Genomic DNA, 24865 nt, shown 5'->3' with positions numbered 1-24865 from the left:
GCACTTGCTATAAGCAAAGATCTAGGCTTAAACACTAAGGATACAAACAGAAAAGAAGAGACAGTTTCAAAAAATAACAAAAAATTTAAAAAATCAAAAAGAGACAGTTTCTGTTAGTAGGGGAAAATAATGAATTAGAAGCTTCAGATGAAAATAAAATGGTCTTTAGAGTACAGTAGCAAAATAGATGGTGATGAATCTTGCTTAAATGCCATTTCCACTGACAAAACTATATCCAATTTGGATATTGCAGCATTTGACAGGGGCAAGGACTCTGGTGTTCAGAATTTTCTTTTCTAAATCTTCATTAGCTTTAGCCACTATGGAAGTAGGGGCTAAAGCACTGTCTGCGGAAGCTGCCAGGTCACATCTCCACAGAGGTTGCTTCCCTGGACAATAATAACTCCAGGGGCTAAGCTGTAAACAGAACAGTAGTCCAGGAAGGCTTAATATGCCTGGGGCTCTTAGAGGGTTAGAAATTCCATACCATCTATAATTCTCTTAATGAGGCACCACAAATAAATGAATTTAATAAATGCATTTTTATCTTAATGATCATTATGACATCACAGTCATTTCTTTAACACTGAGAGTACACGTAACTCCTGATTAGCTATATGTGTATGTGTATTATAATAAAGTTGTCAGACATGGTCACTGTGTTTTTTGGTTTTGTTTAACCATGTTTCTTTGTGAAGCATTTTCTCTGTAGTGATCCCACAACTCCTACTTGCTATGAGATCTCTTAGGGGGTGGACAATCTCTGGTGCCTTGGATTCATGATTTGATCTCTTCTCTGCTGCTAAAGATTACATTTTTTGCCGAGTCCATCACTGACTTTCCATTCTGGGTACAGATTCCTATTGAGTCTTTTGCAAAAAATCATGGCTGACTGAAGGAAGAGAAAAAAAAATGAAAATAAATCCCTTTTCATCCACCGTTCCTTCTGGTAAAGGAGCAAGGAAAAAGATAAATAATCCTTTCTAGAGAGCTCATGGTTCTTCCATATCTGGCTCTCTCTATTTTCAGAGATCATACTCTTTATAAGGAAGAAGGAAAGGCATAAATATTTATATAGAACCTGATATGTGCCAAATTTACAAATATTATCCCATTTTCTCCTAAAAACAACACTGGGAGGTTGGTGCTGATATTATCTACCACATTATAGTTGAAGAAGAAAAATAGACAAAGGTTAAGTGATTTTCCCAGGTCATATGATAAATAAGTGCCCGAAGCTGGATTTGTACACTCAGGTCTTCCAAACTCTAAGCAGAGTACCCTATCCACTACACCACCTCTAGCTTTGTGGGTCTATTTACTTCCTGCTTCAACTGTCTCTGAGTTGGCAGCTTACTTTTTCATAAGTCACCAGGGATGCAGCTGATCTTCAGCCAGAGAATCGCAAGCTACCCTTCTAATTAATTTCATGGAAGAGAACCCCTTCCTAGTTTAGTAAAGGGGTAAAAAGTGAAACCCTTCTTTGTACTTAAATATATTAACATTTCTCTGGACAATGTAATTTCATCATTTTCGGGATGGGGTCGATATTAAGTGTGTCAGGAGTGTCTTGTATCTTGCCAAAACTATATTAGCATTATAATATATTAATACATATTATATATTAGAGTTAAAATACAGGCACTATGATATTCATTTCATCAAAGAGCAAACTAAGATTCAAAAACGTTACATAGTCCCTGGTAGAGTCAATAAATATTTATTGAATAAATACATATAATGAATATATAACTTTATATATTATATAATTACATAATATATAATGTTATATAATATGTATAATGAATATGTACATATAAATATACATTTAATTAAAGGTACAAGGCAATTTTCCAATTATGGACAAATAAGGGTATAGAGAAGATCATAGATAATCATGTATATACATATGTATATATGCATATATCACACTTATATAAGCATGTATATGAAGATGCATATATCAAATCTTTCCTGTTAAATTATAATTTTTTAAAGAGGGATAATATCATACATATTTGTGTTTCACATACATAGTCCCTGGTAGTTAAGTCAATAAATATTTTTTGAATGAATGAATGAAAACAACTCATTAGCTCTACCACTATCTGGAAAATGGCTACAATTAATCATTTCCTCAAAACATGATTGAGGCTTTTATTTTCTATAGCAATGATTCCCCCTTTATCAAGTGATAGAATTAAAAGTAATAAGAAACAATATTATAATTTCCAGAAAGGCCCATATAAATTAGATTTCACTATTTCTTCATCCAGTTCCCTATTTTAAAAAACCTTGGCATTATCTTTGACCTCCACCTCAACTTCCAAACCAGTTGCCAAATTCTGTATAGTCTATGAACTATCTCTTGCATCTCTCCCCTCTGCACTCCCATTGCTACCGCCATAATGTTGATCTTCATTCCCTCCCTGCATATTACAATAGTTTCACAAGCAGTTCCTACCTGTATTCTCCGCATTCCTGACTAACAATTAAATCCAACCTTCAAATGCCTTCTGTGTTAATTATTATGATAATTAAAATAATAATAAAATAATTTTGAGAGTTTGAAGAGATCATTGAGATCAATGGCTATCTAGTCCAAACTATACCTAAAAGGGATCTCTATTATAATAAACTCCAGTCTGTTTAAAAACCTCCTCCAAGGGGAAACCACCATATCTATGTGGTCCTTCACCAGTCATCTTGAATTATGTCTTGCTACTGGACTCGGATGACTGGAGAAAAGAATGGCACTGATGACTTTGGCAGCTCTGCCTCACCCAAATCCAATTCACAGGTAAGTCAAGAAGTCACTTTGTGATGTCATTGGTCCTTTTTGATAATGATGGATGAAAAAAAACAACAAACACCACATCTTGGGGAAGCCCTTTCTACTTCTGGACAGCTCTAACTGTTAAGAAGTTGTTGTTGTTTTTGTTGTTGTTGTTTCCCTGTAATTTAGTCTAAATTTGCTTTTTTTTGTAACTTCCTCCTATTGTCCTCTGTTCACATCCCCTGGAGCCAAACGGAACTAATCTCATTCCACTTCCACATGACAGCTAGCCAAATACTTAGCCTCAGCATGTAGCACAGTGCCTGACATATAGCAGGTGCTTTATAAATAAATGTTGACTTCACTTGACTTGACTTGAACACATCTATCATCTCTTCCCTGTATCATCTTCTCCAGGCTAAATTTACTCAGTTTCTTCAGACTCTGGAGGAGAGAATGAGGCTGGTGACTTTGCACAGCCCTGCCCCACTTAAATTCAATTCACTTGCAAGTCAAGACATCACACTCTGGTCCTCTTCAAGAATGAAGGATGAACAGCAACAACATATGACATGGACTCAATGCCTTTCACCTTCCTACTTCATTTCTTCTTTAAGATCACCAGTTTACCAATGGGCTTCATAAACTATGGTGTCCAAACTGAACATAATCTAGATGCCCTAGGTCAAAATACATAGGGACTAGTACCTCTTCATTCACAGAAATCTCTATAAATGTAGCCCAGGATTAAATTAGTTTTTTTGTTTGTTTGTTTGTTTGTTTGTTTTTTTAGTGAGGCAATTGGGGTTAAGTGACTTGCCCAAGGTCACACAGCTAGTAAGTGTTAAGTGTCTGAGGTCGGATTTGAACTCAGGTACTCTTGACTCCAGGGCCGGTGCTCTATTCACTGCGCCACCTAGCTGCCCCAGGATTAAATTAGTTTTGAGAGATGTTGTATCACATACTACAAAAACCTGAAGGTCTTTCCAAACAGCTATTTATACTTGTGTCATACTTTACATTTATTCCTATAGAATTGTATCTAATTTGACTTGGTCCAACACTTTAACCTGTTAATACAATAGACTTTTGGATCCTGACCATAATCTAACATGTTACCTATCCCTTCCAGCTTTATGGGATAATGTAATCTATGCTTTCATCTAAGTCACTGATAAAGATGTTAAACAGAACAGGGCTAAATACAAATTTAACTAGTATTCCACTAAAGAACTCTTGCTACACTTACACTAAACTTCTAATGAATACTCTTGGAATCTGGTCATCTAACTAAATATTAAATCATCCTATAACTACATCATCTCCACAGGGATAATATGAAACATTTTATCAAAAATATTGCTAAAAACTAGGGAATATATTCATGTATATATATGTATATATATTCACTAGTTGATAAATACTCAAAGGACATGAACAGGCAGTTTTCAAAGAAATCTAAGTTACTGACTGCTACTGACACAGATTCTATGTTACATAATTTCAGCTGGGTCTTCCCTGTTCCTCAAAAATCCTTCTTTTATATAACTATCAATTCCCAATCTCATTTCCAAACTTTTTTCCCTCTCTCATCAACCACAAGCTCCCACCACCCACATACTTATAGAAAGCAGATTAACCAAAGGATATGTTCATTGGACAAAAGTTTTCTCAGCTCATTTCCTCTATTTCTTAAAAAAAAAATCTACTTTCTGGTCACAAAGAAATACCTGCTCCTAGCATGATAATCAGCATCCTTTATCCTAATCCTAATCCCTAGTTTTTACCCCCATCCTAATCCTTCATGCTTCCTCTAAATGCTGTCATTCACACATCTTTAGTCTCTCCCTTTCCACTCACTTCTTCCCACATACCTAAAAACATCCTTCCCTTAATATCATATCCAGCTACTGACATCTCTCTACTTCCTCTCGTCATTAAACTTCTTGAAAAAGTTGTCTATATCACATGCTTCTACTTCTTTACTACCTATTCTTGACTCAAATACCTTGCAATGTGTCTTCATTCCCCAACAACGTGCCAAAATTGCCCTCTCAGTAGTCATTCATGACTTCCTGATTCTCAAATCCAATACTTTTAAATTCCAAATTATCTTGTTTTCTGTGGCTTTTGACACAATTGATCACTTCTCTTTAGGTTAATGATCTTCTTTCTTTTCTCAGCTTCAGAAATGGTTCTTCTCCTGGTTCTCTTCCTCCTGTATTCCAACCATTCCATCTATGTTTATCTTCCCCAACTTCTTGTCCTTAATTTAGCTATTTCCCAAAGGTTCACATTTGACCTTCGCTTCTCTCCCTACACAGTCTCTCAGGAATATCATTCACTCCTATAGCTTTTACTCTAGTTATATGCAGATTATTGACAGATCTCTATATACAATCTGAGTTCCCAATTTACAGAATTTAAAATTGGAAGAAACCATTCAACACAAACCACTCATATCCTTTGCTTCGCCTTGGTAATATGGCCTCTTTTCTTGGTGTCAGAGAAGTATGATATTAAGCTTACAATCCCCAGGCATCTTAGCTTGCAATCTATTAAAACCTCTAGGTTTTTCCTTTGTTAGTTTTTTGTAGACCAAGTGCTTACTCCTCTCATCTCGCTTTAATGAAATTGATTTTTTGAACCCAATGTTATATTTGTCCATGTTATTGAATTTTATCTAATTCAAAGCTGTCCAATGTTTCTACCCTATTAAGATTCTGAAGGGATCCTGAGACTCTATTAACTATTTTTCCTAGATATATGTCATCTGCAAATTCAACTACATCTATGTCTTTATCCTTCACAGAGAAAATAGAAACAAAATAAAATAAAGACAGAAAGAAGGAAGGAAGAATGGATGGAAGGAAGGAAAAGGAGGGAAGAGAGGAAAATAACTTCAGGAAAAGAAGACTATTAGCAGTTGGAGAAATCAAGAAATTTCTCTTATCAGGGCACCTGAGCTCTGCTCTGAAGGAAGCTAAGGTTTCAACATAGTGGTGAGAAGGGAGAGTTTCAGAAAACAGTCTTTGGATAAGGATAGAGGTAGGAAATGGAGCAATAGCAAGTAGACTAATTTTCTGGAATGCAGAAAGCATAAGGGGAGTAACATACATTCATTCAGTTAAGAAAGTTAGTTTGTAAGCCGATTGTGAAGAGTATTAAAGACTGGATGGAGTCCATCTAGGGACAACGAGGAGTCATTTAAAGCTTCATGAACTAAAGAGTGACATAGTAGGGCCTACACTTCACATATATCACTTGGAAACTGAGTGAAGAATGAACAGGAGAGGGGAATGATGAAAGTCAGGGAGACCAATTAGGAGACTACTGTAATAGATGCTTAACTGAAGCTAAATTGGATTGGTGGCCCAGTGAGTTAAGGAAAAGGTGAGTTGGGTAGAGAAACAATAGGTATTATGGAGATAACACTAGAACAAACAAGTGAAATCATGAATAGTAAATGTCTGAGGTGGGATACAGTGGTGAGCTGGAGTAAACTCATACTGGTTTTGGAGAGTCAACTGAGACTGCAAAGCGACAAATACTATAAGTCAGAGCTTGATTTATTGTTTTGGTGATTGTCTAGACTTAAGAAAGTAACAGAGAAAATGTTAATAAATGCAGATTAAACTTAAAAGTGTGTCAAGTATACTTTTAAAAAATTATTTATTTATTTGTTTTTGGAGAACTGGTTGTTAAACATTTACCAGAATGCTCCCGGATCTGAATGTAGGTCTCTGAGATTCCACACGCATCACTTTATTTATTCTAAATATCTTTTCAATACACTGAGAATTTAATACAATTTTCTTTGCTAACATCCCTAATATTAGAAAAAAATAACTACTAGGTAAATTTTGTAAAAAGGCACTATGTTCTCCTTACTTTCTAGTGCAAAGTTTCCTCCCTCAATAAAATAAACACCAACTTTGGAGGCGAGGTGATCTTAGAGGACACTGGGACCTAGGAAGCTAAGCACAAAAGCCCCAGACCCTCAAATGTCCTTATGGTCTGAGTAATGGAAGAGCTATGCAATCAGACTCCAGAAATGCTGAACCCAATGCCAATCACTCTGACTTCCCCATATTTGTCTATGCATATGTCAATCAAGAAAGAGAATCACAGAATCCTGGATCATGTAAAATGAAATATTAATATTAATTCAAGATGTTCTAAGAGATATTAATTCCTTTGTTCATTAAATAAATATTTATTGTTTCTAGATAGAAAAAACACAAAGGATGGTTTAAGCACTATATTCTAAGCATGGAATTGTTAATGAATTTTTTGTTATTAATGAAAATTTAGAAATTCATATTGGCTATATGTGTAATTAGTGTTTTTCTACAATTAAGAGAATATTATGAACAAAGGCTACATTATTGCTATTAAAAAACAAGTAGCTAAGAAATCCTAAATCACTAAGAAACATGAAAAAATTACCTTACAAAGGTTAAAGCATCCTCCCTTTGTCCCTCTAAATACATGAATATTGAGCTTAGGCATAAACTGTAGATTTTATTTTTAAAAAAATTTTTAATATCTTTTGAAGTTTTTTATAGATTCATAAATATTAAAGAAACTAGGGTTTAAGCTATCTTCTACTCATAACTAAAGGTCATTTTCAAAAAAAAAACTGAACCTTTGTCTTTTGCTTTCAATCAAAAACAAATGCTGTTTTAAAACAGAAACATAAATCAAATTTGTGAAAGTTAATAAATCTTTCTAAAAAGGCCTAAAAGCTCATCTCAAAAGACCTGGCCTCAAAAATGACTCAATTTTTAGATTTTTGTGCTAAAAATATAAGGATGTATTACTCCCAAGTAATAATGGTATTATTTTTCAAGAGAAAAAAATCCAATATAAGATAATAATGAAACTTGGTACATAATTTCCATTTTCTTATGGCTAGATATGGGACAATAACTAGAAGTCCAGGTAAAAAATATTTAAGTATTATAATTTAGCCTGATAATATGATAGCTTTGGGAAGATCTTAAATAGTCATTATCAGTTATAAAATAAATTATACACATAACATGCTCCTGTATACAGAGTATGTCCAAAGCACAGTTTCTAAAATTACAATACGCCATTTTCTCTTTGGTACTGTAATACTTTTATCACTGTTTTAGAAAGATAAATTTGATATCAATATGATGTGACACAACTGCATCAAACCTTAATTTCACTCACAGTAAGAAGTCACAGGATTAAATAACACTGTGCAGTCTTTTAGAAAAGTTTATTGCTTCCAGATGGATGCAAGTTTCCTTTCAGCAATGATTACATCTAATATGCAGAAGGTGCCAACATTATAAAGGACATGGGCAAAACGTTGTCTAATATGTTAAGATTTTTTTAAAAATAAGACTTATGATTAGCCTTACATTAGCAGTCAGATTTTGACTAGTTTGGTTCATTCTTTGGATGAGATAATTGTATTGTAAACATTTAACAAAACAACATTAAACACAACATTCTTCATGAACTTTTATGGTAGCTACTACATGAGAAAACACAGACAGCAAAGTGTCCATAAAATGACTGCTAGGTCAGGATGCCTGCTCTTTGCCCCCATGTTGTGTAGTGCCATGTGTTACCCTGCATGATGCTTGCGACCCAAGTGTCCACCTGTGCTCCAATGACAGAATAAACATCGATGTTTATTTTGTTTAAAACAAAAACTGTTGAATACACACCATAATCCACTTAAGCCCAGGTACAACTCAAGAAATTGTTGTTAATTTAGTGCCATTTGTTTCCTTTAAGGTTGATGGAAAACTACAGTTTGGGGGTTTTGGCAGTGGGTTGTTTTTTTAAATAGTGCTTCTCAAGGGTCTAATGAATTGAAACCAGAGAAAATAAAACCCTTTCTTTCAGGAACTCTAAATAATATGTAAAACATTGAGGAATAAAGGACAAAAATCCCTTCATGTAAAAATGAAAAAAATAAGCCACATCTGCTGTCTACTTTACGAAGACAAGAGCAATATAAACTTTACTTGCTAAAAAGGAATCATGAAAGTTAAGAATGGTCATCAGTAATTCAAGGCCCAATTTTATGTAAAGTAAAATTTTGTCACCTCTATTTTATCATTTCCTTGCATATAATTTTCCATTCTTATGCTAAGCATTACTTGAATGTTACATAAATGAGCATAAAATCCAAAGTGACTTAGAATTTCTAAAATGATCAAGGTGCTGATAGAGCCAAAGCAGTGTAAACCATTTGTTTTCTGGACATATATTAACTTTTGGGTAATTTGAGGCTTGTGTATATGGGAGACCATAATTATTACTCCTTGTACCTTATTTCACTCAACTAAGACAGAAACGTGAGAATAAGCTTATATATGAGTACTCTTTCACAAAAGTTGGAATTAAGAATTTTCTATTCATATTTTCTTTAAGAATAAAATAATTGCCGGCCTCAAACACTTGACACTTACTAGCTGTGTGACCCTGGGCAAGTCACTTAACCCCCATTGTCCCGCAAAAAAAATTAAATTAAATTAAATTTAAAAAGAATAATATAATTGGTGGCAGCTAGGTAGCACAGTGAATAAAGCACTGGCCCTGGATTCAGGAGAACCTGAGTTCAGATCTGGCCTCAGACACTTGACACTTACTAGCTGTGTGACCCTGGGCAAGTCACTTAACCCTCATTGCCCTGCAAAAAACAAAACAAAACAAAAACCAAGAATAAAATAATTTCATCATTTATGAAATTAAAATTAAATCTGCTTATGTAATAATGAATTTAGGTTAAAGTGTTTATTTTCAATTAATTTTTTGAAACATGACTATGTCATGCTTTCCGAAAAGGGCTTTGCAAATATGTTATGAACATAGCTAATGGCTACAACTAAGCTCACTTTATTTTTAATAATTTTTTCTATGAAGAAGAACTGAGAGCAAGTGTATTAAATTATGCCTACATAAGAGTAGTAAGAAGAAAATAAAGGTAAAATTCTAACAATATACTCAAAGCATATTTCTACCCCAGTGTCCCCTAGAAGTGAAATGACAAAAGGGGGGTGGAGGGAATTCCAACAACTTTTATCTTGTCAGAAAAAACACCATCTTTAGGTTCTTCCTTCTGTGTTTCTCCTTTCCTTTTTTAGGGATTATACTGTCTTCATGTCTAGCATAATCCCCTTGTCTTCCAAAAATCACTTAAGGACCAATCATTTTTCCCCATCTTCCAAGATCATGTAAATTGTATTACCACGGCATGAAAGTGATCCTGGCTTCTCAAGGGTTATGTCAGTAGGGCATGGATAGGTCAAGTTCTATCATGCAGAAAAGGCTTCAAGTAAAGGGTAGGGAATGGACTCTTTTCCTCACTATATTCAGAGAGGCTCATCAGCAGGTTGGCCATAGGGCAATCACTTCTCAGACCTCAGAACCTCTTTATTCTATAAAGTTATATAGAGTCTGTTCTTCATTGAGATGGGGGTATCCACAGCAATGAAACTACAGATTCTTGAAATAATGGACATTGGAAATAGGTTCCTTCCTAGATTTAATCCATTGAAATGCTGTGAGGAGGCTAGAGGGTGGGAAGAATATTCTCTTTATAGGAATTACTCTTCCAAAATCAAGAATATAAGAAAACATTCATTCCTATCTCTGCCCACTCTCTGTCTTCTCCACTCTACAGACAGCTCTCCTGCTTTTTCCCTGATGTCTTGAGTACATATACCTATACATCTTTACCCCTGCTTTTGGGAGTTCTCAGCTACTGAATCAACCATCATCTGCAATGGTGCTGAAACAAGCAGAAGTTCGAACGCATGAAGGCCACAGCATCTTGGCCACACCAGGTCCTCTGACCTCACTTGTCTGGAGGTGTAGGTTACAAACCAAACCTGTCTCAATGGACTTTGACATAGTAGCCAAATTCATCATGGTGAGGCTGCTAACTGTGGAGAAAGTCAGAAGTCAGACTGTAGAGCATTAACAAAAGAGAAGGGAACAAGTTAAAATCACAATGGTAAAAAAAAATAAATTGAATTATTAGAACCTACTATACATCATTGCATGCTGGCAAAGTTAAATAAATAAATAACAAATACTCAAATCCAAAGAAAAGGAAATAGAGATTTTTAAACAACACTATACCAGGAAATGAAACTCAAGAAGGCAGAAAGGAATTATCAGTAAAAAAAAAAAATTAGCAGTGCAGACAAATTTAGAAGTGAATTTCATTAAACACATAGAAAAATTTATAGCAATATACAAATTAGACCCAACAATTGAAAAATAAAATGTTCTACCAAACTCATTGGAGAGGTGAATATGGGCTTATTACCTAAATCTGGGGAAAATTTAAAAATAAATAAACTATAGAACAAAAACACTAATGAATGAAAAAGTTGAAATGAAAGACAGCTATTCCACTGATGGTAAATTATTTAATTTGAAAAGACTGCAGGCTAAGACTAAAATGTAAGGAGAGCTGGGGCATAGCTTTTTGTTCACAGATGATTTTGCACTCAATGTAGCCTCTGAGGCTAACATGCAACAGAGTATGGATTAATTCTCTGCCCATTGTGCTAATTTTGGCCTGACAATTAACATCAAGAAAACAGAAGTTCTCCACCAGCCAGCACTATGTCATCCATATGTGGAACCATTGGAGAAATTTTGAATGCTATGGATAAGTTCACTTATCTTGGTAGTATACTTTCCACGGATGTACACATAGATGATGGTGATTCATGTACTGCCAGAGCTAGCTCAGTATTTGGGAAGCTCCAAAGGAAAGTGTGGAAGAGAAGAGGCTGCCTACCAAAACTGAAGATCTACAGAATCATTATACTGACCTCATTGTTGTATGCCTGTGAAAATTTGACAGTATACTAGTGTCATGCCAGGAAACTGAACTTCTTTCATTCAAATTGTCTTAGGAAGATTCTGAAGATCACTTGGCAAGATAAGGTACCAGACACTGTGGTCCTTTCTCAAGCTAAACTGCCAAGCATTCAAACTCCACTGTAGATAGCAACTCTGAAGGTCTGGCTGCATTGTTCAAATGCCTTGTGTGAGAACTCACACAAGGAAAGTGCTCACATGGAAATCAGAAGAAGAAATACATGGACACTCTTGTGGTTTTGAGACTCAAGGTCTTTCTGAAGAACTTTGTAATTGGTTGTGAGACATGGGAGACACTGGCTTAGGACCACTGAGGATGGTGCACCCACATCAAAAAAGGTGCTGTACTCTATGAACAAAATAGAATTGCAGTAGGTAAAAAAAAAAAACCAAGATGAAAAAATTTAGAGACCTCCACTCCAAATGTCATATGGATTATTTATATCCAATATTGGTAGAGCCTTCTGAGCTCCTATTGGTCTAACCAACCACAGTCAGACACCCCGTACATTGACCCTGACATAGTGATGTCATCTTGGTACTCCTAGAGCATGAAGCACAACAACCAACAACTGGATGCATAACCTTTGGCAAGTCATTGTACCATTCAGTGAGACTCTAAGTTACAGATGGTGGAAATATTCATTCAAGAGTTTCTAACAAATGAATCAGAGGTCCAGTCATTATCTTTGTCTTTGTTTTAAAGAATGACTTGCAGAGACTATATCCAGAAATTAATATGATGCCAAAATATGCTAATTAAATTAAGCTTAAACTAACTTCCTTTTTGGGAGACGGTAACTAGACTAGTGTAGGAATGTTGTGGAGAAATTATAGCTGAATAGTCATTTTACAGTCTTTTGAAATGACATCTTTATATAAAAGATGATGAGAAACAGACTGAATGAGAGATAGTATAGTTTGGTTCAAAACTGATTTAGTGACTAGACCCTACAAGTGCTGATTAATGCTGATGGCAATACATAAAGGGGTTGGTATTGAAATGGTATAGATGTTTGTCCTTGGCCCTTGTCTAACTAAAAATTTCCTTTTATTGAACTCTGAGAACCTGAAAACCATCTCATAAAATATTGCTGGCTTACCCTGAGGGGCCATTTTGACTTTAGCAACTTCAGTGCACAAGCTACCTTCAACTCCCTCATTTATGGTTTAAGAAACAAGAATAGATTGCTGGCTTAAGAAACTAGTACATATGGGGCAGCTAGGTGGCACAGTGGATAGAGCACTGGCCCTGGAGTCAGGAGTACCTGAGTTCAAATCCGGCCTCAGACTAGCTGTGTGACCCTGGGTAAATCACTTAACCCCAATTGCCTCACCAAAAAAAAAAAAAAGAAAGAAAGAAAGAAAAAAAAAGAAATAAAGAAACTCGTACACGAGAAGAGAGTTGATTACGTTTCAGAAGCAGTCAAGACACAAACTCCAAAGTTTCAGGCTATGCAGAGTGAAGAGAGAAATTTCAAACTTAACTTCCTCCTTAGCCATAAATTAGAGAAGTGAGAAAAACATCAATGTGAACATGGTTTATGAAAGTCTAGTTAACCTCAATACCTGGTACAACAATGGTTTAATTTTTTACTTTAGAAAATAAATTCTGATTTCTTTTTTTTTACCATCTTACAGCAAATTTGTAGTTGACTTGCAAACTTTTTTTTCTCAGAAAACAGGGGAAAAGTTTACAAAAATACTTGGATAAAGGCAAAAATGGTAATCTTATAAAAATTTTTAATACTATTTGACTGGAAAGAGAAGCAATATGTTGGATAAGCTGAAATTCTAAACTTCCTGAAGGAAAGAAAAATAATTTTAAGTGTTTATTATGCAACAGGCACTGTGATAACTGCTAAGATTATAAATATGACAAAGTAAAACAGTCCCTCCCCTCAAGAAGGCTCATTCATACTCCTAATAAGAGGGCAGGGAGGGATCTTTTGATCTGGGAAGTCATAGGGATGGTGAATAGCGTGACAGGATAAGCATGCTCTTTCCTGTAATGGTAGCACTAATTTGACTAGAGTAATGATTAGAGAGTAAGACATGGAAAGCTGGGAGAGTTGAGGAAAGGATGCACAAGGTGGCATGTCTCCAAAGATTTGGAGAGCAGAGTGATGGTGAGGAAGCTTGGATTCAATGAATGCTCACCGATAAGGAGCACAGGATGAAAATTGTAGTATCCAGTCTAAGGAAGGTGGACCAAAGTGGCACAGCAGGGAGATATAAAGTGTATGAAATTAATAAATTGGCATTTAATAAAGATAGATGTGAAGCCCTACATTTTGATTCCAAAAGATCCAAGGGTTTTTATAGGATGGGCAAGATGTGTCTTAGTTCATAAAAATATGTGTGTTAAGATTCATTTAAATGGGATGAGAGCAATAGCCAAAAAATATTAATACATTAAACAGCACTGATATCACAGTAATCTAAACAAGGGAGATCATAGTCCTTTTATATATTGTATCTCAAACCTTATGTCAAGAGTAAGCTCTTGGAACTCATGACACAATCCCTCCAAAAAACCTCCAAATAATGCCATAGGACAATTCCTGTAGCAGCAGAACCCACAAAAGAATGGGCTGAGACCATTTTTCAGCCAAAGAAAGCTTAGAAGGTCAGCAGGAGGAGGCTGCTGTCCCGGGGTGGGAGTGGAGCCCAACCCCATGGTCATGCTGACACACATCCAGTCCCAGGAAGGCCTCACCAGAGAAAGAGACCCCCTGGAGTCTCTGAATCAGCTGCAGCAATAGTGTCGTCTGGAACTAAGCTCACAGTCTGGTAAGAGGGTTGAGCGGTTGACCAGGGGAAGAATATAGGGGTCTCTGCTAGTGCTGAGGCAGAACTTGGGTGTTTTACCCCTGTTGGGAACCAGGAAATAAGCTTGAGTGGCAGTGGCCCAGGCGGGGAAAGGGTATAAGCACATCAAAGCTAACAAACACAGCACACAAAGTTTTGCTGCCTGGTTAATTAGCAAGTTGGCCTGGGGTTATCTACAGACCAGAGAACAGGTCAGGCAAGTGAAGAACCTGCCCCTCTTTAAATCGAACCTTATTTCAAAGTCTGGATGTCACATCTTAAATGTAGACAATTAGAAATTAAGCATTTTCACTGAGCTTCTAAATTCTGGTACAAAGAAATTGAAGTAATAAATGGGAATAAGGGGCAACTGCGTGGTGCAGTGACTAAAGGGCTCAACTTGGAGTCAGGAAGATCTGAGCTAATTTTCATGAGTTAAAATCTGGTCCAGACATTTACTAGCTGTGTTACCCTAGGAAAGTCATTTACCCCATTTGTCTTAGTTCCTCATCTGTAAAATGAGCTGGAGAAGGAAATAGTAAACCACTCCAATATCCTTGACAAGAAAACCCCAAATGAGGTCACAAAGAATTGGACACAACTGAAAAATGACTCAACAAAAAAATAATGGGAATAGGTCACATGGTGGGATAAGTAGTCTGTATTTTATTTGCAATAATTACATGTATGCAAGGAATGATGTAAAGGATATCATCCAGAAAATAAATGATCAGAAAATAAAAGCAGGCTAGGCATACAGCAAAAGCAATTGATAACAGATACACAACCTGAGTGTTGTATGTATATTTCCCAAATGTTTTTTTAAAAAAACTACAAGGAGTTCCTCTGGCAAATTGAGTAGATGCTCTGTGAAAGATCTATGAGAAAATGATGAAAGGAATTGAAAAAGATGAAAGAAAGTGAACGGATGTTAATCTGCAATGATGGGAGGAATAGGGACAGCAATGAGATCGCAGATTCACTGAAATATTGAAGTTTTGACAAACTGGAGAAGATCTAGAGGAGGAGATATTTAACCTGGGAAGGGACACCTTAGGAAAAGCGGTCTTCAAAAAAGCACTTAGGAAATGGCAGTCTTCAAAGAGCTGAAGGGCTTTAACATAAAAAAGAAATCAGGCTTGTTCTGCTCAGCATCAAAAGGAACCAGAACCAAGATAGAAATTAAAGGGTGAAGGATTTTAGCTCAACATAAGGAAAGACATGCAAAACTTCAAGAATACCAGAAGAGAATACTATATTACTGCCTAACAATTAGGATCACAAAGAAACCAACTTAGGACAGGCTTCTTCCTTCATAGAGTGGAAAGAACACTGGCTCTGGAATCTGGGGATCTGGGTTCAAATGATGTGTATAATCTGTATTACCTATAGGACTCTGCACACATCTTTTAACCTTCCTGGAGTGCAGGGTGGGGATCAATTTCTTCTTCTGTAAACTGAGGGGGATGGACTGGCAGAACAATTATACCCCCTCCACCTCTAGATCTCTGGTCCTATGATCAATGAGTTCCCCATTATGAGAGGTGCTTAAGTAGTCTTAATGTCTAGAGTTTTGCTGGGGATATTATGGACACGGTTAATGATTTAGTTAAGGTTATACTAGATGATATCTGAGGTCCCTTCTCACTCTATTATTCTATAATTTATATAGTAAAACACTGAGAGCACCATGCCTTCAGTAATTCTTAGTAAATATTAATTGGTAATTATTGCATAGAGGACTCAGCTCAGGACCATTTATTTTTTGAGATATGTTTTTCCTGTGAGTCACCTCAGAGTTAAGATGACCAGTTATCTAATTTTAGTGCGTTCTTCTATGTACTTTGATCCAAGCAGTCAATAAGAATTGATTAAATGTCTCTGTTATGTGACCAATACTGTGCTAGGTACTAAATACTATGGGGGATGTTATCTAAAAGAAGCTAAAAGCTAATGGAGTATAACACTAAACTCCCCTTTTCTATTTTGCAAAAGATGTCATAGTTTGTTTGAAGCTTATAACATCTTTCATCCTGACTGCCACCAACTGCTCTAAGCAATACCTATGGGGGCTACTGTTAAGCCTAAGGACTAGGTAAAAGAAAAATGAAGGAAATAATAAGAGAAGAGGAACTGTGAAGGAATAGGGAGAAAAATGAGAAATGAAAATAGGAGAGAATTGCTTTAAATGTCCCTAGTGCTTACTTATGCCGGTCTTCAGTGACCTCTCTATTTTTCATCAAATCCTCTTCTAAACATTTTGGCAGACATATGAAAGACAGTTTGCTTTTGTCTTGTATCCCTTTTACAATTTAAAATACCTGATCGATCCCACACATCACAGTGTCAACTCTGGCAGACTTTGGCAAACATTACTGATGAGGTCGTGTGGAAGAGAAATTTGATCAGTCACCTGCCCTCATCCTGTGTTTTTTTTTCTTCTTTGAGTCCTGATTTTGTTAAGAAATACAGATTATGCACAAGGGAAAAAAATATCAGTCTGTATGGCTGCAGGGAAACACTGCATATATCACTGTCCTCACTGAAACATTAGACTTGTAACAGAAAACCCACTTTAAATTATGCTCTTCTCTTTCTTTCTCTATTTTAATTTTTCTCAACAGATGTGAAACCTATGCCATGGCAACAACTTACAGCTGAAAAAAGTGCCAAAAGTTTGAACCAGGAAAAATGAAATCATTTCTCCAGAAGTCATAGGTTAACTATCTAATAAATATTGATACATGCAAAATATCCAGTCAACTCAGAACCTTGTAAATAATTTTTTTCCTGCAGGTTTGCTTTTTTAAGATGATTTCTTTCTTTAGAAGTGAGTGTATTTTTCTAATGATTTATAACACATCCATCATTAAATGCTATTCATGGAGTCCAAATCTCCAAAAATCACTATCAACTTCAGAACATCCACAGGACCCCTTAGAAATGTGCAGTTTTTGCTTTAAGAAATAGTTTAAAATAGGGGCAGCTAGGTAGCACAGTGGATAAAGCACCGGCCCTGGATTCAGGAGTACCTGAGTTCAAATCCGGCCTCAGACACTTGGCACTTACTAGCTGTGTGACCCTGGGCAAGTCACTTAACCCCCATTGCCCCACCAAAAAAAAAAAAAAAAGAAATAGTTTAATGACTGATGCAGCTATTGGCTCATGAATAGAGCATGGCACCTGGAGTCTAGAAGACCTGAGTTCAAATCCAAACTTAGACACTTACTGGCTGTGTGGCCCTGGTTCAACCAATTAACCTCTATTTGCCTCAGTTTCTTCACTTGTAAAATGAGAATAATAATAGCCCTTACCTTCTGAGGAATGTTGTGAGGAACAAATAAGATAATAATTATAAAGTGCTTAGCACAGTGGCACATCATAAACGCTATACAAATGTTATTCACTATTATTATCATCATTATTATAACACTACAAAAACAAGTTGATATGTCTTAAAGGGCTTAATGTATTATCAAATAGCAACAAACACTAAGACAATAAGAAATGATTCAATTTTTTTGTTTTCAAAACCAATATCTTTATTTTATAGATAAGAAAACCAAGGCAAAGAGGTCAAATGATTTGCCCACAATTCCACAGCTAATAGGTATCTGAGGTGGGATGTAAATTCAAATCTTCCTAACCCCAAATCCACTGCCTTATCCACTACGTGATGATTTTAGCTGACTCTAAGCTCAGAATAATACAATTGTATGCCAACACTGGTGAAAAAAAGGTTATACAATCTTAGGCTATATTAAAAGAGATATAGTATTAAGAATAAATGAATAGTACAACTGTACTTTGTACTTGTCAGAAATCTGGAGTACCATGTTTATATATGAGCAACACATTTTAAGAGGAATACTGACAAATTGGAGTACATACAGAGAACAAGAATGGGAAGGTCTAGAAATCATCAAAGAAAGAAATGTTTAGCTTGGAAAAGTGTTTTAGAATACAACATAAAAGTTTGTTTAAAATATCTCTGGGATATCAGATTGTAAAAGAAGGGTTACACTTATTCTGTGTAGCTTCAGAGGGAATAACTAGGCAGAACTTGCAGAAGTTACAAAAAAGCAAATTTTGGCTCACTATAAGGAAGAATGTTCCAAGAAACTTTTGTTGCCCAAACCTATATTCCAAGCATCTCAAGCCATAACTTTTTAGTTGTCATCAATTTTTCTTTCCCTCTATATATCTATATGTCTAGGTTATACCATATCCCACCTATTCCAATTTTGCAACATTCCTCTGATTTCTCTCCATTCTTTACCCTAATTCAGTCACTTCTGAAGACTAGATAACTGAAACTAAGAAATGAAAACTCTCAAATCCACTGGCCAGTTCCATTTTGACCATTTTTTTTATTATTATTAGTCCCTATTCTTAGGAAGCCTTATTTATCCAACAAGCATTTATTGATCACCAAGTCTACTGCATTAGGGCTAGAAAATAGATGAAAGGCAAGGTCTTGTTTCTCTCCATTACTTCTTTACTCAAATTATCACTTTAGTAAATTGGCCCTTCCTATCACTCTCAGTAGCCAACTGTTATAACTTTCTAATATATCCACTGTGGATAGCATAACTATCTACTTCAGCCAAATAAACCTGTTTATGATTGTCACTTAACCTCTCTAGGCTTTCATTTACTAATCTGTAAAATGATGAGGTTGGACTGGACCAGGGATTCTTAATTTTATTTATGTAATAGACTCCTTTGGCAGTCTGGTGAAATCTATGGACCCCTTCTCTGAATAATGTTGTCAAATACATTATATGCATAGGATTGCAAAGGAAAACAATTACGTTAAAATAGTTATTAAAATATCTCTTAAAATTCAGAGCCTAGATTAAGAATCCCTGCAAATAGGGGGTGGCTAGGTGGCGCAGTGGATAGAGCACTGGCCCTGGATTCAGGAGGACCTGAGTTCAAATCCGGCCTCAGACACTTGACACTAGCTGTGTGACCCTGGGCAAGTCACTTAACCCCCATTGCCCCGCAAAAAAACAAAAACAAAAACCAAGAATCCCTGCAAATAATAGTTTCTGAAGTCTTTCTGTATCATTCTCTTAACCCCTTTTCAAAATTTGCCTATTTTTGTCTTCCTTTACAATAAGAGTTCCTTGATCTTACATAGCACTTTACAAGTATTCTTACATATATGATTTCATCTGATCCTCACAAAAATCTTATCATAAATTCAGGGTATCCCCATCTTACAGATTAAGAAACTGAGGCTCAAAGGGGTTAAACTACTTGTCTGAAGTCCTAATCCATTACACCAATCATTATTATTAAAATAACATATACATCTATATGTATGTATATAATACATAGATAAAGAGAGAGTGAGAGAGAGAGAAGTTTCAAGGTTTACAAGTCATTTTCCTCACAACCACCCTGTGAGGTAGGTAGGTAGGTAAGTACAAGTATTATTACCCCCATTTTATAAATGAAGAAACTGAAGAGCAAATAAGTAACTCAGCTACTAAGTGATGGAGCAAAGACTCAAGCCTAAGTATGGTAACTCCCCATTTGGTGTTCTTTCCACTTCATCACTGCCTCTCATTCATGCCACTCCTTTCTGTTTTTAATGCTTCCTTTCTGCCAAACCTTGTCCCTGTTCTCTGCGTAGCCTTCATATAACATAATCTGGTTTAGGTCTCTTCCATCACTTCAACAACCTTCCCTGAGCACCTGTCTTACTTTCATAAAATCAATGGGGCCCCATTTCTATGTGTAAGAAAATGCATTTTAATAGACTTCTGTGTTTCTGCTTGTCTGCTCATGTTTTTCATTTGTTTCTTCCATTAATAGGTAAGCTCCCTGAGGACAGAAAGGGTTCCACCTGCTTTCACTATAAATTATAATAGAACTCAATGAAATGTTACTGATGCTTAATGTTTAGAGGCAAAATAGGATTTGTTATCGGTAAAAGTATGGTTATACAGCAGGGTCTTAGTCTGATAATTCACTCGGTATAACCAAAAGCCAAAAGGAAATCAGATGTATTCTATATGTGATTCATAGACTTAGAGACAATATGATAACCAATCAAGTCTATTACAATGTCCAATATAAGGTACAGCTTTAAAACATATTAAATCTAGAGCTCTGATTTTAACATTTTAATTTCTCTTCAATGTGCTCACTCCCTCTAACCATGAAATAAATAAGACTACATTAGCCAAGCTTAGACTTAAAGTGGCCACTGAGTCTGTATCAGCTTCACAGTAAGAAAGCAACAATAAAATGTACTAATGATGCAATTTAAAAAAACACAACTAAATTATGATCCCCTAAACTTTATTTTTCATAGGAAATAAGCAAACCTGACAAATGGTAAAAAAAAAAATCAGCTCTTAAAGGAATGATAAAGGTATAGAACATCCTGATTTTCAGAGGACAAAATGCCCCATGGTATAGACATCAAACCTATGAAATATATAAGGTCTGGCAAAAGCACCAGTAAGATGAAAAACTGCAAAATCTGTTTACTTTTAAAATTACCAATTCTTGTGTCACTTCACAAAGTAAGTGAGAATCATTGTGTATTCTCTCTAATTTGATTATACTTAGTTTTACTGGAAGACAGTAGAATAAATAGGTTTATAGGATAAATATGAGTCATTTGGAGTTTTTCAAATAATTATTTAACAAAATAAAGTTAGACACATTGCATTTTCTATTTGACAAAAACCATATTAGTAACACCAGAATACTTCTAAAAATAAAAGGTAAAATGTAAAAATGTTCAACTTAAGTTTGGGAGGTTCAGTCTCTTTTCAACCAAAACATCATTTGGCCACTTCCTCACCAAATTCCTATTATTCTGTGTGTATGTATGTAGACACACATGTATACATTCACATATTCATATATATACATTTGGATAAAGTTACTTCTCTATAGAGAGAATTCTGTAGATGGTCTTTGAAAGCTGCTGCAGTAGAAAAATTCACCACCATGAAGCCAACCTGGTGATGAACCTCAGACTAAAAAGGACATATCTTACAAAAATTATTTTTGGAAAGATTCAATTAGTATTTCCACAACTGCTTCAGAATACGTGTGTATTGTATATATGGGAAAGTTGCCTCTTCAAAAACCTTAGCTCAGAGCAGGAGGTAAAGAAAAAGATGCCATTTCTCTAACTGCAAGCCCAGTTAACATCTTTGGGATGGCCCCAAAGAGCCTAGCAATGATCTTGTTAAAATAACTGAAGAACTAAAGAATTCTCTGACTCACTGGTATTTAAATTTCCATGGATTCAGCTTTTCAGTGCTAAGGTTATTCCCAGCAGCAACAGTCTTCTTCTGGATCAAAGTAGACTGTAGTCATCAAAATCCAGAATGTCATCATGAGTAGCCCCTATAGCCCCCTATAACCTTTGGAAGCATAGTAGGCAATGTGCAAATAGTAGAATCCTAGCAGGAATGCCAGAATTCCAATTATCAGGACAAGAATGGCTCGGTCTGCCCCTCCTCCACTTTGCTGATACATCCAGCTAACGGCAGAGCACCTATGACAATGAGAAAGGTGCTAATCATAAATAGCATTATGGCAAGTGCTATAGCCTCATAATGAATTGGGGGTGGGGGGGGGAGCTTGTTAAACTGAAGGTCAATGTAGCCGTCATCTATGCTGGAAAGTTTGGAGTACTTCACTTTACTACTGGGGATACCAGTAGTTACATTGTTATAGGATGGCATAATAACAAAGAGACTGTTTCCTCAGCTAGAATCTCCGGCCCAGGCCCATCTCTCCTCAGGCCCGGCAGGACACTTCCCGAGCAGCCAGCCGGCAAATGCAACGCCCCATGGAGAACTAAGAGATGATTTGTTAAACATTACTAAGCACCAAAGTCGAAAAGAGGCTACTCAAAAAAATCAGATAACCTAAAAAATAAGCAATAAAGATTTGAAGAAATTATCTATTGGTTGATAAACTGGAAATCAGAATTATTTAAATTTACCAAAGGAAAAAGCCAGTTTGAAGGCTTGGAAAATGTTCTCTCTTCTGACCAGTGAGGTCCCAAGTTTAGTTAGGAAGATTTCTAAGGAAGTCTTAAATTGAATTTCTCACTTGGAATAATTTGGGAGGTTCAGCTACTGATAAGGTACAAGATCTTTAATATATATATATATATATATATATATATATATATATATATATAACCTAGAAAGATAGTGTACATAAAACATAATTAAATTAAAGAAAATGAGAAACCACATTTTCCCAAAACTCTAACATTGCAAGTTATGTGTAATGTTTTTAAAAGATTTGTTTTATCAACTTTTTCATCAGCTTTCAACAAACCAGGCAAAAACACCAGGGGTCACGAAGAGTCAGACTAGACTGAAATGACGGAGCAATAAAATAATCAGAAAATTTCCTTGTCAATCATGTCCCTATCGTGTTCATCTTCATTTTACTTTACTTTATAATTACTTTGAGTTACTCCCCTTCACATATACTTGTACTAAGCTAGATTGGTCTACTAGCTCTTCTGCAAACCTGACATTTCATCCTTCATTATTTTTTCTTTGCACAGGCTGCCACTTGCCTTGTTTTGAACTTTTTTCAAAGCTCAGTTCAGTTACCACCTATTATACCAAGACTTCCCTGATTTCCACAAGTGTCAGTGTCCTCTCCCTCTTAAACTTACCTTATGGTTACTTTTTATGTATAGATTTTGTATCCCTCAGTAAGATCTTTAAGGATAAGAAATATTTCATTTTTATCTTCATATTCCTAGCACTTGGCACAATGCTCTGCAAAGACATATAAGTATTTCTTGAATAAAATTGAAGAGAATATGTTAATGTATAGCTTATAAAGTTTCCTATTTCATGTATTTTCTGATATATTTCAAATACTGCCTAGTATACACTTTCTTCAGTTTATCAAAGACTAGAGAATATTCAAATAATTAACATCAACTGATGATCTGATTTTGAATCTTTCTATTCAGACAAAAAGGAGATAATTGCTTTAATACAAGTTAGGAACTTTAACAAACTATTTAATTGATTTATCATATGTCATAGTGCTCAAGGATAAACCTCTAAAGTTTGAGGGAAACCTTTAATTGAAACTATAAATGTGAAAAATGAACATAAATGTGTATAATTGGAAACACAATTCATTTTACATGTGTCTATATCAAAATATATTGTGATTTGAAATTTATATGTACCATTTTCACTCATATGTATGCATATTTATATACATACATGTATACATGTATATATATGTGTGTGTATATATATATATATATATGCAATACTATGCCATAAACTATTTGTAAAACATTAGCTTAGGTTTCTCAGTATCTAATTAAAAATCTGTAAGTTATCCTTTGCTTTATATTTTATATATAAAAACGCAAATAGTGTCAAATCCTGTAAATTTGGTGCTTAATAAATATTTGTCGATTGATGGATTTAATACTTTAGTCTGTAAGGCTACAGGCTACAGAGCAGGTAACAATCTGCACTAGTGAAGGAAGTTACTCAATGAGAGCATGCTAACCTGATGAAATCACAGCTCCAGTTTTTAAAAAAAGTTTAAAATGAATAATTTACATAACAGAAAATGTCTCCCCAACCTTTTATAAAAGCAAAGAAAAATCATTGTAAATACTTAAGGTAAAAATCATCATCTAAAAGATAATGGAGTCTGTTTATAAATCTAATAAGCAATATTAGTATTTGCTGCTCATTTTAAAGGGAAATAAAACTAAAAATCAGAAGTTCACTCAAGATCACTTTCTCCATCACAATTCAAGAATTCTTCCTTTTAAAAGTTCCCCTATGATCACATTTGCACTTTTTTATAAATATAGCCATAGAATTGGATATATCAACCAGGCATGACCATTATAGTCAATCATAAGTAATTACTGCAGCAGTCAGCAATTTATTGTCATTTGTTTGCTAAATTTTTGTTTTTCTAAGAATCAATCTGCACTCTATAAAGAGTTGTATCCAGGATACATATTATTGTGCAGACTAGAACATCTGTTGCTCTGTATTTCCAGAATCTTACAAAGCCTAGATAAGCACAGGTTTCCATATCTACTTTAAGGGAATGATTGACAGGAAAGATAGATTGTGAAAGCTCAAACAATCTGCTGATGATAAACTGTAGTCATTCCAAAAGTAGCAACAAATGAATAAAAGTTGGTTAACCACATTACCAATCTTCTTCATTTAAACTATAAATTCTAAAACCTAAAGTAGTTATCATTCTTAGATTAACATTTTAGATATCATATAAGAATGGTAGATACTACAGCACTGGAGAGATAATAAATAAAGGGTCTCTCTCAATTTCAATCTATCCAGAGATGACCATATTAGCTAGAATATTCCCCGCATG

General features: G+C 35.3%; 1 protein-coding gene and 1 pseudogene across 4 annotated transcripts in view; both read right to left on the bottom strand.

The window, feature by feature from the left end:
• CERKL (ceramide kinase like) overlaps positions 1-24865 on the bottom strand; it is a 183663-nt gene that overhangs the window by 121172 nt on the left and 37626 nt on the right. The gene's annotated exons all lie outside the window — the stretch shown is intronic.
• Positions 21804-22194, bottom strand: LOC122746150 (annotated as a pseudogene).

Source organism: Dromiciops gliroides, chromosome 3, assembly GCF_019393635.1.
Source record: "Dromiciops gliroides isolate mDroGli1 chromosome 3, mDroGli1.pri, whole genome shotgun sequence".
Lineage (NCBI taxonomy): Eukaryota > Metazoa > Chordata > Mammalia > Microbiotheria > Microbiotheriidae > Dromiciops > Dromiciops gliroides.
The sequence above is the reverse complement of the archived record's forward strand: the minus strand, read 5'-3'. Positions and strand labels throughout refer to the sequence as shown.